At 41.9% G+C, this 18,197-nt stretch overlaps 1 long non-coding RNA gene across 1 annotated transcript in view; it reads left to right on the plus strand.

Annotated features, from left to right (window-relative positions):
* LOC141058680 (uncharacterized) overlaps positions 1-18,197 on the plus strand; it is a 154,476-nt gene that overhangs the window by 39,772 nt on the left and 96,507 nt on the right. The gene's annotated exons all lie outside the window — the stretch shown is intronic.

Here is an 18,197-nt window from a genome sequence, read left to right on the forward strand (position 1 = left end):
ATGTCTGGAGCAAGCCCAGGGGGAGGCCATCCTGGGCGGGGTACCTCCCCAAGCAAGGCCCAGGCTTCCAGGCCTACACTTGGAAGTAACGCTCAAGCTGTGTCTAAGGCGGATGCAAGTCCCAAAGTTGTTTCTGAGGGAAAGAAAGCTCAGAATGGAAGTAGCAGCAGCAGCAGCAGCAAGATAGATGAAGCTGTGAACGTGCGTAAAGTATCCGAACAAGGAAAAGCCATGGCTGTGGGTAAGAAAGTTCCAGTAAAGCAGTCGGCCAGCCAAGGCAAGCAGAGTGAAGTGCAACTAGGAGAAATCCAAAAGAAATCTACTGGTGAGAAGCTGAATGGAGGAAAGCAGCCTGCAGCTCAGGAGGTGCCATCACCGGCTTCAGGTGTGCAGCTGACTCCCAGCAGGCAGAGGAGAACCTCACTGGAGAGACAGACGCTCCAGGAGAACCTGCAGCAGAAGCATGTGGTGGCCAGCATGGCGAGCTCTGGGCGCACAAGGTCGCAGTCAGGTGGCAGCAGTAAAAGTGCTGTGGAGCCTGGAACCACAAAACCAGCGGTGGTGAAAGTTAAGGAGACGTCTGGTTTCAAGCATCCAGGGACATTGCTGAAAGCAGGATCCCAGGAGGATACGCCACGTGCACCTGAGCTTCAGGTCGCAGAGGAGATCCCAGGACTGGTCAAGAGGCTCGGTGAGTTACAGCAGCACAAAGACTTGCTGCAGAAACAAATAGACATGATCTATAAGGTAAAGGCTGCTAATCCTGGGGGGGATCACACCTTTTATGATCAGACTCTGAACACACTGGGTATACAGCTGGCAAAAGTGGTGGGAGACATGGATTGTGTCCTAGAGAAGATGGGGCCCCTGGCGGAGACTTATAGGAACCAGGAACTGTTTATGTCACATAAGCAGGACTCTGCAGGTTCCAGCTCAGACATTGTCCCAGGTGGGCCCCAGAAGCCGGTGCGGCCAGTGCTGCAGCCTGCAAGTTTCTGCTTCCAAAAGGGTCAAATACTGCAGCCGCAGCAGCCTGCGGCAGACCCCAAGCAGCAGCATGTTGTGCAGATTCCAGCAGGTGTACCACAAGTCTCAGAATGCCCAGCACAGCAGCCTGCAGCAGATTCCAAGCAGCAACATGGACTGCACTTAACAGCAGAGGGACTACAAGTCTCAGAATGCCAAGCACAACAGTTGGGTAGTGGACATGTGCTGGTCATTACTGATGGTGCCCAGCAGGGCTCTGATGCTGGGGATAACCGCGCTGTATCTGAGGGGTCAGGGGCTTGGGGGAGCACAGTATCTTTGGTGGATGCTGCACAGTCTGATAATGGCATTGATGCTGATGATAACAATGTGCGTGATAATGTCTGTGATTTCCCCCCTTTAATTTCGAGCACACAAGGTGTGGCTGCCCCTCCTTCTGCAGACCTTCACCCCGTCAGTCAACCCAATGTGACCCTGCACGGTCCCCCCAGTAATGCCTGGAGTCGTGGTGCTACGTCCTTTATCTCTGTACCAATTATACAGGCCAGGCGTTTAAACGGAGAAACGTGGTGCGTTTCCGGCACAGAGGTGCCAAGGAGGACCTGCCAGACAGGAGGTTTGTCGTCAGAGAGCTCTTGTGCCACCAGATGGGGTTTGTACCTGTCAGCATCCTGGCAGTGATTAATCTTCCAGACAGGCAGGGCTATGATGTCAGCTTTAAGCTCATGTCTGACCTGGACAGATTCTGGTCTAGTTTCCCCAAGTTTAGGGACACGGAGGGCTCGAGTAAGTTCAGCTTTATTCCTATCTCTAAGCCAGATACTGTCACAGTAAATGTCATCTTCTTGAATGAGTCTGTTCCTCCGCAGGACATTGTGGTGTGGCTCCGGAGGCATTGTGACCTGGTCTTTGACCTCACCAAAAGCAGAGACAGTGATGGTATCTGGACGGGAGGGTGGCGGGTTTTGGTGAAACTGCGCCAATGCAATAACATCACTGCCCACTTACCCAACTCCTTCTTTATTGGGAGGGAGAGGGGTGTGTGTTTCTATCCTGGGCAGCCTCGTAAGTGCTTTAAATGTGGCAAGGCAGGTCACCTGGCAAATACCTGTACTGTGGCGAAGTGCAGCCTGTGTGGGGAGGTCGGCCATCTAGCTGCAGACTGCCAGAACATCAGGTGCAACCTCTGTGGGAAGAAAGGTCACCCTCACAGGGACTGTCCAGACTCCTGGCACAATATCTGTAAGGACTTTCCTGACGAGGACTTGGTGGCAGGGGCAGAGATTCTGGAGGAGGCAGCTTTACTGTCAGGGGAAATACTGACCAGACCAGAGGTCCACCAGGGGTCTACTCAGCTAACACCAGAGCAGCAGGGTTCAGAGAGAGAACAGGGGAGTATGGAGGTTGTACCTCAGGGGCAGCAGTCACAGGAAGGCATTACTTCAGTGCTACCATCTGTGTCTGAAGAGAATCGCAATGATCAGAAAAGGAAGAAAAAGGACAAGGCCTCCCGTAAACCTGAGGGGTATGACACTGGCCAAGGAGCAGGGAAGAAATTCCAGAGTTCTGCAGGTGTAATGGTCGTATCTAACAGGTTTGATGTTTTGTCTGAGTCTGACGGTGATTTTGAAGATGACCTTAAAAGAATTGACGCAGAGTGTGATAGGGACGTAGAGGACTGTCCTCCGCCAAAGCGGAAGCCCTTACCTGAGGGCACTCGGGTAGAGTCTGAGATGGAGACCGGTGGTGAACAGAATAACTCCGACTCAGATCTGTGACGCTGTCAACCAGATAATGTCCAAACTCAGATAGGGAAAATCATTAGGAGAAATTAGGAAATGTTAAGATATGGAAGGAGGAGTCACTGGGTAGGAATATGATGAGCTCTGTTTGTAAAGTGTTGTTTTATTTATTTTTTTTCTTTCCCCAAACTAGGAGTATGGACTCTAAGTTAATTTGATATGTATAATCTGCATATGTAATGAATGTATGTACAATCCTAGTGAATTTAGTTTTGTATTATTGGAGGAATGTTGTTAAATGTATTTGCATTTGTTTGGTTTTTACAATAAAAATTGCCCCTATGTACAAGAATATAACTACTATAATACTGCCCCCCTATGTACAAGAATATAACTACTATAATACTGCCCCCCTATGTACAAGAATATAACTACTATAATACTGCCCCTATGTACAAGAATATAACTACTATAATACTGCTCCTATGTACAAGAATATAACTACTATAATGCTGCCCCTATGTACAAGAATATAACTACTAGAATACTGCCCCTATGTACAAGAATATAACTACTAGAATACTGCCCCTATGTACAAGAATATAACTACTATAATACTGCTCCTATGTACAAGAATATAACTACTATAATGCTGCCCCTATGTACAAGAATATAACTACTAGAATACTGCCCCTATGTACAAGAATATAACTACTAGAATACTGCCCCTATGTACAAGAATATAACTACTATAATACTGCTCCTATGTACAAGAATATAACTACTATAATGCTGCCCCTATGTACAAGAATATAACTACTATAATACTGCCCCTATGTACAAGAATATCACTACTAGAATACTGCTCTATGTACAAGAATATAACTACTATAATACTGCTCCTATGTACAAGAATATAACTACTATAATACTTCCCCTATCTACAAGAATATAACTACTATAACACTGCTCCCTATGTACAAGAATATAACTACTATAATACTGCTCCCTATGTACAAGAATATAACCACTATAATACTGCCCCCTATGTACAAGAATATAACTACTATAATACTGCCCCTATATACAAGAATATAATTACTATAATACTGCCCCTATGTACAAGAATATAACTACTATAATACTGCCTCCTAGCTGTGAGGTTGTGTGTCTGTGGTTCTCCTCATGTCTGGAGCAACCCCAGGGAGGGGCCACCCTGGTCGGGGAAGCTCCCCAAGCAAGGCCCTGGCTTCCAGGCCTACACTGGGAGGAAACTCCCAACCTTCTCATGTGGATGGAAATGCCAGAGTTGCCTCTGGGGAAAATAAACCTCAGAATGGAAGTCCCAGCAGCATGGAGAAAGATCATGTGTTGAAGCTCAGTACGGGAAAGAAACAGGGGAAAGCTTTGTTTATGTGCAAGAATGTTGCCATTAAACAGTCGGCCGGTCAAGGCAAACAGTGTCCAGAGCCTGGAAGGAAATCCCAGAAGGCATCTTCTGCTGAGAACCTGAGTGCTGGAGGGCAGGTGGCTGCACAGAAGGTGAGGCAGAGTCCATCACCAGCTTCAGGTGTGCAGCTCACTCCAGGCAGACAGAGACGGACATCTCTGGAGAAGCAAACACTCCAGGAGAACCTTCAGCTGGGACATGTGGTGACCAGCATGGCGAGCTCTGGACGCACGAGATTGCAGGCTGGTGGCAGCGGTAAAAGTGTTGCGGAGGCTGGAGCCACAAAACCAGTGACATTAAAAACCAAGGTGTCATCCCCTAAAGCAAGACCCCAGAAGGAGCCGCCGAGTGCCCCAGAGCTACAGCTGGCAGAGGAGATACCAGGGCTGGTCAGGAGGATGGGTGAGTTACAGCAGCAGAGGAATCTTCTGCAAATGGAAATTGACTGCATTTACAAGGTGAAGGCTGCTAATCCTGGGGATCACTCTGCATATGACCAGAGACTGAACGCACTGGGGGTAGAGCTGGCCACTGTGGTGCGGGACATGGACTGTGTGCTGCCGAGGATGGGGCCCCTGGCAGAGACATATAGGAACCAGGTGTGGTTTAGGTCCTACACGCAGGACTCTGCTGGTTCCCGCACAGACATTGTCCCAGGTGGGAGCCGGCAGCAGGTACGGCCGGTGCTGCAGCCCGCTAGCTTCTGTTTCAAGGAGGGTCAGATACTGCACCAGCAGTCGTAACTACCTGCGGCAGACCCCAAGCAGGAGCAAGAGGCTCAGATACCAGCGGTACCACAAGTCCCAGCATGCCCAGCACAACAGTGGACATGAGACTGCATCTACTGTTGGTGTCCGGGAGAGCACTAATTCTAGGGATATTGATACTGTTCATGTGGGGTTGGGGGCTGAAGGGGGTACAGAGACTGTGGTGGACATTGCGCATCCTGATGATGCTATTGAGATTGATGATGATGATGATGATGATGATGATAATAATGTGCAAAATGTCTGTGATTTCCCCCCTTTGGTTTCCAGCACACAAGGTGCAACAGGCCCCTCCGCTGCAGACCCTCGCCCTGTCAGTCAGCCCAGTGCGGCCCCACCGGTCCCTCCCAGTAATGTTTGGAGCCGCGGCGCTCCGTCCTTTACCTCCGGGGCCAATTACAACGGACAGGCTTTCAAAAGGAGGAATGTGGTGCGGTTCAGGCACATAGGTGCCAAGGAGGATCTGCCGGAGAGGAGGCTGGTGGTCAGGGAACTTCTGTGCCGCCAGATGGGGTTTGCGCCGGTTAATATCTTGGCGGTCATCAATCTGCCAGACAGACAGGGCTATGACATCAGTTTTAAGCTCATGTCTGATCTGGACAGATTCTGGGCCAATTTCCCCAAGTTCAGGGACGCTGATGGCTGGAATAAGCTCAGCTTCATTCCAATATCTAAGCCGGATACCGCCACAGTTAATATAATTTTTTGGAATGAGGCTGTTCCCCCGCAGGACATTGTGGTGTGGCTCCGGAGGCACTGTGACCTTGTCTCCGACCTCACCAAAAACAGGGATGAGGACGGTATATGGACCGGTGGATGGAAGGTGCTGGTGAAATTGCGCCAGCACAACAACATCACCGCTCACTTACCCAACTCCTTCTTTATCGGGAGGGAGAAGGGGGTTTGCTTCTACCCTGGGCAGCCACGAAAGTGTTTTAAGTGTGGTAAAGTGGGTCACCTGGCAAACACCTGTACCGTGGTAAAGTGCAGCCTGTGCGGGGAAGTCGGCCACTTAGCGGCAGATTGCCAGAACATCAAGTGCAACCTCTGTGGGGAGATCGGCCACCCTCACAGGGACTGTCCTGATGCCTGGCACAATATATGCAAGCTCCTTCCTGATGAGGAGTTAGTGACAGGGACAGAGGCTCAGGAGGAGGAGGCTTTAATGTCAGGGACAGTACTGACCAGGTCAGAGGTCAACCAGGGGTCCGCTCAGGTAGCATCAGAGCAGCTTTGCACAGAGGGTACAGAGGGGAGCATGGAGGTCGTCCCTCAGGTCCAGCAGCCACATGTAGCCACCACTTCAGTATCACCATCTCTAGCTGAAGAAAGTGGCTGTAATCAGGTAAAAAGGAAAAAAAAGGACAAGGCCTCCCGTAAACCTGAGGAGGAGTATGTCACTAGCCCGGGTGGCAGCAAAAAAGTCCAGAGTTCGGCAGGTGTGATGGTCGTGTCCAATAAGTTTGATGTTTTGTCTGAGTCTGATGGGGACTTGGAGGAAGAGATAAAAAGAATAGAGACTGAGTATGACAGGGACGTAGCGGACCATCCCCCTACAAAACGGAAGCCCGTACCTGCTGACACTGAGATACAGTCTGACATGGAGACCGGTGGTAGTCAGAACATCTGTGACCCAGACTTATGATGGCGGCTTTTACATCTCTGCTCCTCTGTTGTGGTATTGTGATGGCAGATTTCTCATTAAAAATAACATCCAGTAATGTGAACAGCATTAAGGTGAGGAGGACGAGGCACGCTGTCTATGACCATCTCCGATACCTGGACGCAGATGTCATCTTTCTGCAGGAGACGCGGCTGACGACTCAGGGGCTCATGAGGGAGGCTGAGAGGGAATGGCGGTCTGGTCCCTCTTTTTGGTCACTGGCTGTGGAGCCGTACGCCGGGGTCGCCATTCTGTTTAGCACCAGGAATTTGACAGTACATAGGATGACGGAGGTGGTTATGGGAAGGTGTCTGGTCCTGGAAGTCACTGTCCATGGGAGGCGACTCCGGCTTATTAACATCTATGGGCCACAGACGGTGACTGACAGGATACAGTTATTTAATGATGTCAAGCCTTATCTGTTCACCTCTCTTCCAGTGATAATGGCGGGGGACTTTAATGCCATACTGACATCAGGTGACAGCTCCTCAGGTAGAACCATGACGAGGGATGGTAGGATCTTGAATAACATAGTCCTGCAGGCCGGATTAGGTGACGTCTTTAAACGGGGAGGTCGAAAGCCAAAATTAACCTATTCCTGCTCCAATAGAGGCAGTAGAATAGATCTTGCTTTTGTAAGTCCCATGGAAGTCATTGGTGCCATGAGTGAGAGAGTCGTCCCATACTCAGACCATCTTGCCCTATATTTCTGCCTGGGGGCCGCTAAGCGAGCTGATGTTGGTAGGGGGTTATGGAGACTCAATTCCAGCCTCCTCCATGATGTCTCTGTCCAGAGTTGTGTCCACTGCCTTTTGCAGGGTCATCTACAGAGAGTGGACTTCTATGACAACATGGCCGACTGGTGGGAGGACGTCAAGGGTGATATCAGATGCCTCTTGAAGAGACTGTCAGTTAAGAAAGGCAGGAGTAAGTATAGCCAGTACCTAAGGCTGCGCAAAGAATTGGAGTCACTCTATTCTGAGGGCGGAGGTAACAAAGAGAAGATCAACCGGCTGAAATCTGAGATAAGGCAGTATCCGTACAGCAGGTATACCTCCTTGGTTCTCGAACGGGATTATGGGGTCTTAGGGGCACCTGATCCCTTTGAGAATTGCCGGGAGCGGGTGGCCAATAAATCGGTCACAGGTCTCATTGACTCCCAGGGTGTATTGCAGGAATCTCGGGAGGGTATCCTGGGGGTTGTGAAATCTTATTATACTGACTTGTTTCAGAGGAAGGCTTTGGATAAACATAAAATGACTCAATTCTTGGAGGCAACTCCAACACCTGATATTAATGATCTGGACTTTTCTCCTTTGACAGCAGAATTAACGGTGGAGGAGGTTAAGGAGGCCATTGATAAGTTACATCTGAAGAAGGCACCAGGTCCGGATGGTATAACAGCAGAATTTTATAAGAAATTCAGAGACCTCCTGGCTCCCATACTCGTGGATGTTTACAAAAATTGTCTGGAAAATCACCTGATGCCTCCATCCATGAGAGTGTCCTCATTAATTCTGCTGTCTAAAGGTAAGGAGCCGAGCGACATCAAGAACTTGAGGCCGATTGCCCTCTTGAATGTTGACAGGAAGATTCTGGCAAAGATCCTGTTTTCTAGGTTAGTCTGTTTGTCCTCGGCACTGTTGGTAGGCTCTCAGTTTGGCATGGTAAAAGGGCGGAACATCTCTGGAGCGTTCATCTCGATAAGGGAGATGTCTGAGAGATGTAAAACTCTGTGGTGTGGGAGATATGTTGTCAGTCTGGACCAGGCTAAAGCCTTTGACAGAGTTGATCATGACTATCTGTGGGCCACTTTGTCAAAGTACGGTATTCCAGGACAATTTGTGGATTGGCTGAAGACTTTGTACAGAGAGGCGGTGAGCTTTCCTCTGATTAATGGTTGGCAGGGTGGCACTTTTGGAGTTGAGGCGGGGGTGAGACAGGGCTGCCCGCTGAGTCCACTCCTGTTTTTGCCATAGACCCGTTTTTGAGGTCACTGCAGGAGTGTAACTTTTAGGGGGTGCCGGTCCCCCACTGCTTGCCTCTGAAAGTGGTTGCCTACGCGGATGATGTGACGCTGGTGATATCTAATCCTCATGAGGTGCGTATGTTGTCCGCAGCCATCAAAACTTACTCAGGGGCCTCCGGGTCTCTGGTCAACCTTGAGAAGAGTCAAGCTCTGTGGACATTGCAATCTGACCCAGACTTTGATCTGCCGCAGTTTAAGGCCTCCAACCATATTAAGATCTTAGGGGTTAGATTTGGGAGGGAAGATAATGCCAGCCTAAATTGGGAGGAAAAATTGGAGACCGGAAATGCAAAGGTTCAGCGATGGAAGAACTGGAGGCTGACTTACAGAGAAAGGGTTGCTATGTTGAAGACGTACCTGGTCCCCGTCTTCTTGAATGTCTCTGTCGTTTTTCCTTTGCCAGAATCTTTCTCAGCGAGGCTCCTCAGCCTGTTCTTCCAGCTCTTGTGGGGGAACTGGATGAACCTGATAAAGAGGGGAATAACGTACCTACAGCGGAGTGAGGGCGGGCTGGATATGTTGAATCCAAGGGTTTTTTTTGACTCCTTGTTTCTGAAAGTAAATTTTGGGAGCATGGATTCAAACAGTAGCTCCCTGTGGGTGAATAGTATCAGGTATTGGATATTGCCTTTTGCGGAATCTTGGGTGCGAGGCGGCAGTCTCAAGAGGAGGAGATGGACAGGTGACCACCTCCCCCAGTATCTGGAATATGGTCTGAAGTGTGTCAGGAAGTGGGGCCTGTAGAAGTTTTACGTTGAGAGTAATACGAGGAAAGATCTGTGTGCTCATATATGTAGGACTTTCTTCTACTGTCCACTGGCCCTAAGAGATTGTGCCACCAGGACCCTTCAGGACAGTCTCCGATTCCTCAACGGGAGGCGACTTCCGGCAAAGTTTTTTGACATTGCTTGGCTGTCGCTACATGGGAAGCTCTTTGTGAGGGGGAACTTAAAATATTTAAGTGTTTCGGATCGGAACTGTCCCCTTGGTTGTCAGCAGGAGGAAACCATGGAGCATTTTATTTGTGATTGCTGGGGAGGTAGGGAAATATGGACGGAAGTATCGACCAAGCTGAAAATCCCCAGACTGCTGTCCCTGAATTACCCTGACATTATCTATGGAGTCCCATCCACTGACGGTAACATCGACAGGGGGACAATGTACCTGATCATTACCACCATTAAGTATTACCACTGGCACATGAGAACCCGAGTGTCCCTCCACAGCGAGCCCTTACATCCCGTCACCGCAGCCACAAAGACACTGTCCGAGCTCAGATGGATAAGAGCGATAGAGATAAAGAAAAGTCAGAGTAATGAGAAACTATGGAGGAATGTGTCTGTGGGATAATAACATGATCGTGTTACTAAAAGTGTTCATTTCATATTCTTCCTTCCACAGGAGTGAACTCTAAGTTACCTTTATTCCTAATGTATTAATTTAGTTCTGTAATTATTGTCTGATGCACTCATGAGAATTTATGTTTTGTATTCAGGAAGAATTCTGTTTATTTTAATTGTATTTGTGGGATTTATACAATAAAAATTGCCCCTATGTAGAAGAATATAACTACTATAATACTGCCCCTATGTAGAAGAATATAACTACAATAATACTGCCCCTATGTACAGGAATATAACTACTATAATACTGCCCCTATGTACAAGAATATAACTACTATAATACTGCTCCTATGTACAAGAATATAACTACTATAATACTGCCCCTATGTACAAGAATATAACTACTATAATACTGACCCCTATATACAAGAATATAACTACTATAATACTGCCCCCTATGTACAAGAATATAACTACTATAATACTGCCCCTATGTACAAGAATATAACTACTATAATACTGCTCCCTATGTACAAGAATATAACTAGTATAATACTGCCCCTATGTACAAGAATATAACTACTATAATACTGCTCCTATGTACAAGAATATATCTACTATAATACTGCTCCTATGTACAAGAATATAACTACTATAATACTGCTCCTAAATACAAGAATATAACTACTATAATACTGCTCCTATGTACAAGAATATAACTACTATAATGCTACTATGTACAAGAATATAACTACTATAATACTGCCCCTATGTACAAGAGTATAACTACTATAATACTGCCCCTATGTACAAGAATATAACTACTATAATAATGCCAATATGTACAAGAATATAACTACTATAATACTGCTCCTATATACAAGAATATAACTACTATAATACTGCTCCCTATGTACAAGAATATAACTACTATAATACTGCCCCTATGTACAATAATATGACTACTATAATAATGCCAATATGTACAAGAATATAACTACTATAATACTGCTCCTATATACAAGAATATAACTACTATAATACTGCTCCTATATACAAGAATATAACTACTATAATACTGCCCACTATGTACAAGAATATAAGTACTATAATACTGCCCCTATGTACAAGAATATAACTACTATAATACTGCCCCCTATGTACAAGAATATAACTACTATAATACTGACCCTATGTACAAGAATATAAGTACTATAATACTGCTCCTATGTACAAGAATATAACTACTATAATACTGCCCCTATGTACAAGAATATAACTACTATAATACTGCCCCCTATGTACAAGAATATAACTACTATAATACTGCCCCCTATGTACAAGAATATAAGTACTATAATACTGCTCCTATGTACAAGAATATAACTACTATAATACTGCCCCTATGTACAAGAATATAACTACTATAATACTGCCCCCTATGTACAAGAATATAACTACTATAATACTGCCCCCTATGTACAAGAATATAAGTACTATAATACTGCTCCTATGTACAAGAATATAACTACTATAATACTGCTCCTATGTACAAGAATATAACTACTATAATACTGCTCCTATGTACAAGAATATAGCTACTATAATACTGCCCCTATGTACAAGAATATAACTACTATAATACTGCACCCTATGTACAAGAATATAACTACTATAATACTGCCCCCTATGTACAAGAATATAAGTACTATAATACTGCCCCCTATGTACAAGAATATAACTACTATAATACTGCTCCTATGTACAAGAATATAACTACTATAATACTCCCCCCTACGTACAAGAATATAACTACTATAATACTGCCCCTATGTACAAGAATATAACTACTATAATACTGCCCCCTATGTACAAGAATATAACTACTATAATACTGCTCCTATGTACAAGAATATAACTACTATAATACTGCTCCTATGTACAAGAATATAACTACTATAATACTGCTCCTATATACAAGAATATAACTACTATAATACTGCCCCCTATGTACAAGAATATAACTACTATAATACTGCTCCTATGTACAAGAATATAACTACTATAATACTGCCTCTATGTACAAGAATATAACTACTATAATACTGCCTCTATGTACAAGAATATAACTACTATAATACTGCCCCCTATGTACAAGAATATAACTACTATAATACTGTCTCCTATGTACAAGAATATAGCTACTATAATACTGCCCCCTATGTACAAGAATATAACTACTATAATACTGCCCCCTATGTACAAGAATATAACTACTATAATACTGCCTCCTATGTACAAGAATATAGCTACTATAATACTGCCCCTATGCACAAGAATATAACTACTATAATACTGCCCCCTATGTACAAGAATATAACTACTATAATACTGCCCCTATGTACAAGAATATAACTACTATAATACTGCTCCTATGTACAAGGATATAACTACTATAATACTGCCCCTATGTACAAGAATATATCTACTATAATACTGCCCCTATGCACAAGAATATAACTACTATAATACTGCCCCCTATGTACAAGAATATAACTACTATAATACTGCCCCTATGTACAAGAATATAACTACTATAATACTGCTCCTATGTACAAGAATATAACTACTATAATACTGCCTCTATGTACAAGAATATAACTACTATAATACTGCCTCTATGTACAAGAATATAACTACTATAATACTGCCTCTATGTACAAGAATATAACTACTATAAAACTGCCCCTATGTACAAGAATATAACTACTATAATACTGCCCCCTATGTACAAGAATATAAGTACTATAATACTGCTCCTATGTACAAGAATATAAATACTATAATACTGCCCCTATGTACAAGAATATAACTACTATAATACTGCCCCCTATGTACAAGAATATAAGTACTATAATACTGCTCCTATGTACAAGAATATAACTACTATAATACTGCTCCTATGTACAAGAATATAACTACTATAATACTGCCCCTATGTACAAGAATATAACTACTATAATACTGCCCACTATGTACAAGAATATAAGTACTATAATACTGCCCCTATGTACAAGAATATAACTACTATAATACTGCCCCCTATGTACAAGAATATAACTACTATAATACTGCCCCTATGTACAAGAATATAAGTACTATAATACTGCTCCTATGTACAAGAATATAACTACTATAATACTGCTCCTATGTACAAGAATATAACTACTATAATACTGCCCCCTACGTACAAGAATATAACTACTATAATACTGCCCCTATGTACAAGAATATAACTACTATAATACTGCACCCTATGTACAAGAATATAGCTACTATAATACTGCCCCCTATGTACAAGAATATAAGTACTATAATACTGCCCCCTATGTACAAGAATATAACTACTATAATACTGCTCCTATGTACAAGAATATAACTACTATAATACTGCTCCTATGTACAAGAATATAACTACTATAATACTGCCCCCTACGTACAAGAATATAACTACTATAATACTGCCCCTATGTACAAGAATATAACTACTATAATACTGCCCCCTATGTACAAGAATATAACTACTATAATACTGCTCCTATGTACAAGAATATAACTACTATAATATTGCTCCTATGTACAAGAATATAACTACTATAATACTGCTCCTATGTACAAGAATATAACTACTATAATACTGCCCCCTATGTACAAGAATATAACTACTATAATACTGCCCCTATGTACAAGAATATAACTACTATAATATTGCCCCTATGTACAAGAATATAACTACTATAATACTGCCCCCTATGTACAAGAATATAACTACTATAATACTGCCTCTATGTACAAGAATATAACTACTATAATACTGCCCCCTATGTACAAGAATATAACTACTATAATACTGTCTCCTATGTACAAGAATATAGCTACTATAATACTGCCCCCTATGTACAAGAATATAACTACTATATTACTGCCTCCTATGTACAAGAATATAGCTACTATAATACTGCCCCTATGTACAAGAATATAACTACTATAATACTGCTCCTATGTACAAGAATATAACTACTATAATACTGCCCCCTATGTACAAGAATATAACTACTATAATACTGCCCCTATGTACAAGAATATAACTACTATAATACTGCTCCTATGTAGAAGAATATAACTACTATAATACTGCCCCCTATGTACAAGAATATAACTACTATAATACTGCCTCTATGTACAAGAATATAACTACTATAATACTGCCTCTATGTACAAGAATATAACTACTATAATACTGCCCCCTATGTACAAGAATATAACTACTATAATACTGTCTCCTATGTAGAAGAATATTGCTACTATAATACTGCCCCCTATGTACAAGAATATAACTACTATAATACTGCCTCCTATGTACAAGAATATAGCTACTATAATACTGCCCCTATGTACAAGAATGTAACTACTATAATACTGCTCCTATGCACAAGAATATAACTACTATAATACTGCCCCCTATGTACAAGAATATAACTACTATAATACTGCCCCTATGTACAAGAATATAACTACTATAATACTGCCTCTATGTACAAGAATATAACTACTATAATACTGCCCCCTATGTACAAGAATATAACTACTATAATACTGCCTCTATGTACAAGAATATAACTACTATAATACTGCCCCCTATGTACAAGAATATAACTACTATAATACTGCTCCTATGTACAAGAATATAACTACTATAATATTGCTCCTATGTACAAGAATATAACTACTATAATACTGCTCCTATGTACAAGAATATAACTACTATAATACTGCCCCCTATGTACAAGAATATAACTACTATAATACTGCCCCTATGTACAAGAATATAACTACTATAATACTGCCCCCTATGTACAAGAATATAACTACTATAATACTGCCCCCTATGTACAAGAATATAACTACTATAATACTGCCTCTATGTACAAGAATATAACTACTATAATACTGCCCCCTATGTACAAGAATATAACTACTATAATACTGTCTCCTATGTACAAGAATATAGCTACTATAATACTGCCCCCTATGTACAAGAATATAACTACTATATTACTGCCTCCTATGTACAAGAATATAGCTACTATAATACTGCCCCTATGTACAAGAATATAACTACTATAATACTGCTCCTATGTACAAGAATATAACTACTATAATACTGCCCCCTATGTACAAGAATATAACTACTATAATACTGCCCCTATGTACAAGAATATAACTACTATAATACTGCTCCTATGTAGAAGAATATAACTACTATAATACTGCCCCCTATGTACAAGAATATAACTACTATAATACTGCCTCTATGTACAAGAATATAACTACTATAATACTGCCTCTATGTACAAGAATATAACTACTATAATACTGCCCCCTATGTACAAGAATATAACTACTATAATACTGTCTCCTATGTAGAAGAATATAGCTACTATAATACTGCCCCCTATGTACAAGAATATAACTACTATAATACTGCCTCCTATGTACAAGAATATAGCTACTATAATACTGCCCCTATGTACAAGAATGTAACTACTATAATACTGCTCCTATGCACAAGAATATAACTACTATAATACTGCCCCCTATGTACAAGAATATAACTACTATAATACTGCCCCTATGTACAAGAATATAACTACTATAATACTGCCTCTATGTACAAGAATATAACTACTATAATACTGCCCCTATGTACAAGAATATAACTACTATAATACTGCCCCATGTACAAGAATATAACTACTATAATACTGCTCCTATGTACAAGAATATAACTACTATAATACTGCCCCTATGTACAAGAATATAACTACTATAATACTGCTCCTATGTACAAGAATATAACTACTATAATATTGCTCCTATGTACAAGAATATATCTACTATAATACTGCTCCTATGTACAAGAATATAACTACTATAATATTGCTCCTATGTACAAGAATATAACTACTATAATACTGCTCCTATGTACAAGAATATAACTACTATAATACTGCTCCTATGTACAAGAATATAACTACTATAATACTGCCCCCTATGTACAAGAATATAACTACTATAATACTGCCCCCTATGTACAAGAATATAACTACTATAATACTGCTCCTATGTACAAGAATATAACTACTATAATACTGCCCCTATGTACAAGAATATAACTACTATAATACTGCTCCTATGTACAAGAATATAACTACTATAATACTGCCCCTATGTACAAGAATATAACTACTATAATACTGCCCCTATGTACAAGAATATCACTACTATAATACTGCCCCTATGTACAAGACTATAACTACTATAATACTGTTGCTATATACAAGACTATAACTACTATAATACTGCCCCCTATGTACAAGACTATAACTGTTATAATATATAAAGGTTGTAGTCATTATACTGCTTATAGAGTTATTGTTATGCTTATGATTTATCTGCTCCCTTGAGCGGAGTCATTACTCCTTTTCCCTCCGTAATCCGTTTTCGGACAGCCCTTGATCCTGTTTGTTAGAATCAGCAGCACAAATCCAATAAGTAAAATAAATAATGGTTGCCAATAGAAGCAGACATTGACATATAGGATTACAGTGTGTTGGGAGTGAGCAGGTTGATCCCGGCGTTACATCGCCATTTCACACTGATGAATCTCGCCGGTAGGTTTTATTATGTAATAATTACCTCTCCGGTTACTTGATGGTTTTTCTTCCTTTTGAAGCCGCAGTATGTGCGTGAATGATTTCCCTGTGCACAATAATTAGATAATCACTCATTAATTCTCGCTCCTTTCCACCGGCCACACTTATTTACATTCCAGCTCCCGTCCCGAGCCGCGTTCTCCATTTATAGTCTCCTTATTTATTTCATTATTAGCCCCTCTTTTTTGTTTTTATTTTTTCTCTTCGGAGCTTTGCCGTGCGATCAGATGTGCTCCTCATGTATTTTTAAAGGCTTCCTCTTCTGTTTTTTGCCTCTGTAAAATTCATTATGCCCTTGCACTTCCTTTAGAAAATGTTTATTCATTATGCAACGTGTTGCCTCATAATCAGGCGCGGTATCACAAAGTGAGGGGTCTTCCGCGGGTGGGGTTGCATGGCGTCTTGGTGCTTTTTTACATTCTCACTCAAGGAGTAAGGAGAGTCTCCTACCGGAGTCGACGCTGATTGCCGGCCAAGGACGGGGTACTTGAATTTGAAGGATTGCGGGAAGTTGATGACATTGTGTTGCAAGTGTTTGGGTTTTCTTTGCACTCCCGTAGAATGTTTCTTAAGCAATTGTCAGATATTTTCAGACTGTAGAAGCCTAGGCTCTCTGTGTCAATATCTCTTATGCAAAGTCCATGATGTGGTAGAGCCATGGAAGTTGGAAGAACTCCATGGTCACAGTCATTGCTTGGTTTTGTTAGAGAAGAACAAATATATTCGAGAGGAGTTTCCTTCTGTTCTAGTTTTAGAAAGAAAACGGATTGTTTTGTATCTCGCTTCAGCGCAGATTTGGCAACATTTATATTATTATTTAATGGCCTTCAGCTCAATCTCGAGCCATGTGACTTGATGATTGATCGATCTTGTGCAAGCCTAGATAGGTCCACCAGGGTCTTCTCCACTGCTATCTCTTGATAGTATCAAGCCATCGGGTTGCTGGTCTTCCCCTTTGGCTTGTTCCTTCTATTCTTCTAGATATAAATCAATTTAAGAAAATTGCTTGGAATTATTATTATTAGGTCTCGAGCCATGGTGACTTGATAGAGGAACGCTCATGTGCAATTCTGTATAGCTCTTATTCACCATTGTTTTGATAGTATCAAGCCATCAGGTTTCTGATCTTCCTCTTCGCCATGTTACTTCTATTCTTCTAGATATAAATCAATTTAAGAAAATTGCAAGAAACCTTAGAATTTGTATTATTATTTAACAGGTTTTTGACTTGGTTTCGAGCCATGGTGACTTGATGAATGAATGCTCTACTACAAGCCTAGATAGCTCCACCAGGGTCTTCTCCGCCATTGTCTTGATAGTATAAAGCCATCAGGTTTCGGATCTTCCTCTTCGCCATGTTACTTCTATTCCTTGGGTTGCTTGTCTTCCTCTTTGGCTTGTTCCTTCTATTCTTCTAGATATAAATCTAGAAGCTTAGAA

The sequence above is a fragment of the Dendrobates tinctorius genome, unplaced genomic scaffold (genome assembly GCF_039654945.1).
Source record: "Dendrobates tinctorius isolate UK_male_01 unplaced genomic scaffold, ASM3965494v1 ptg000214l, whole genome shotgun sequence".
NCBI lineage: Eukaryota > Metazoa > Chordata > Amphibia > Anura > Dendrobatidae > Dendrobates > Dendrobates tinctorius.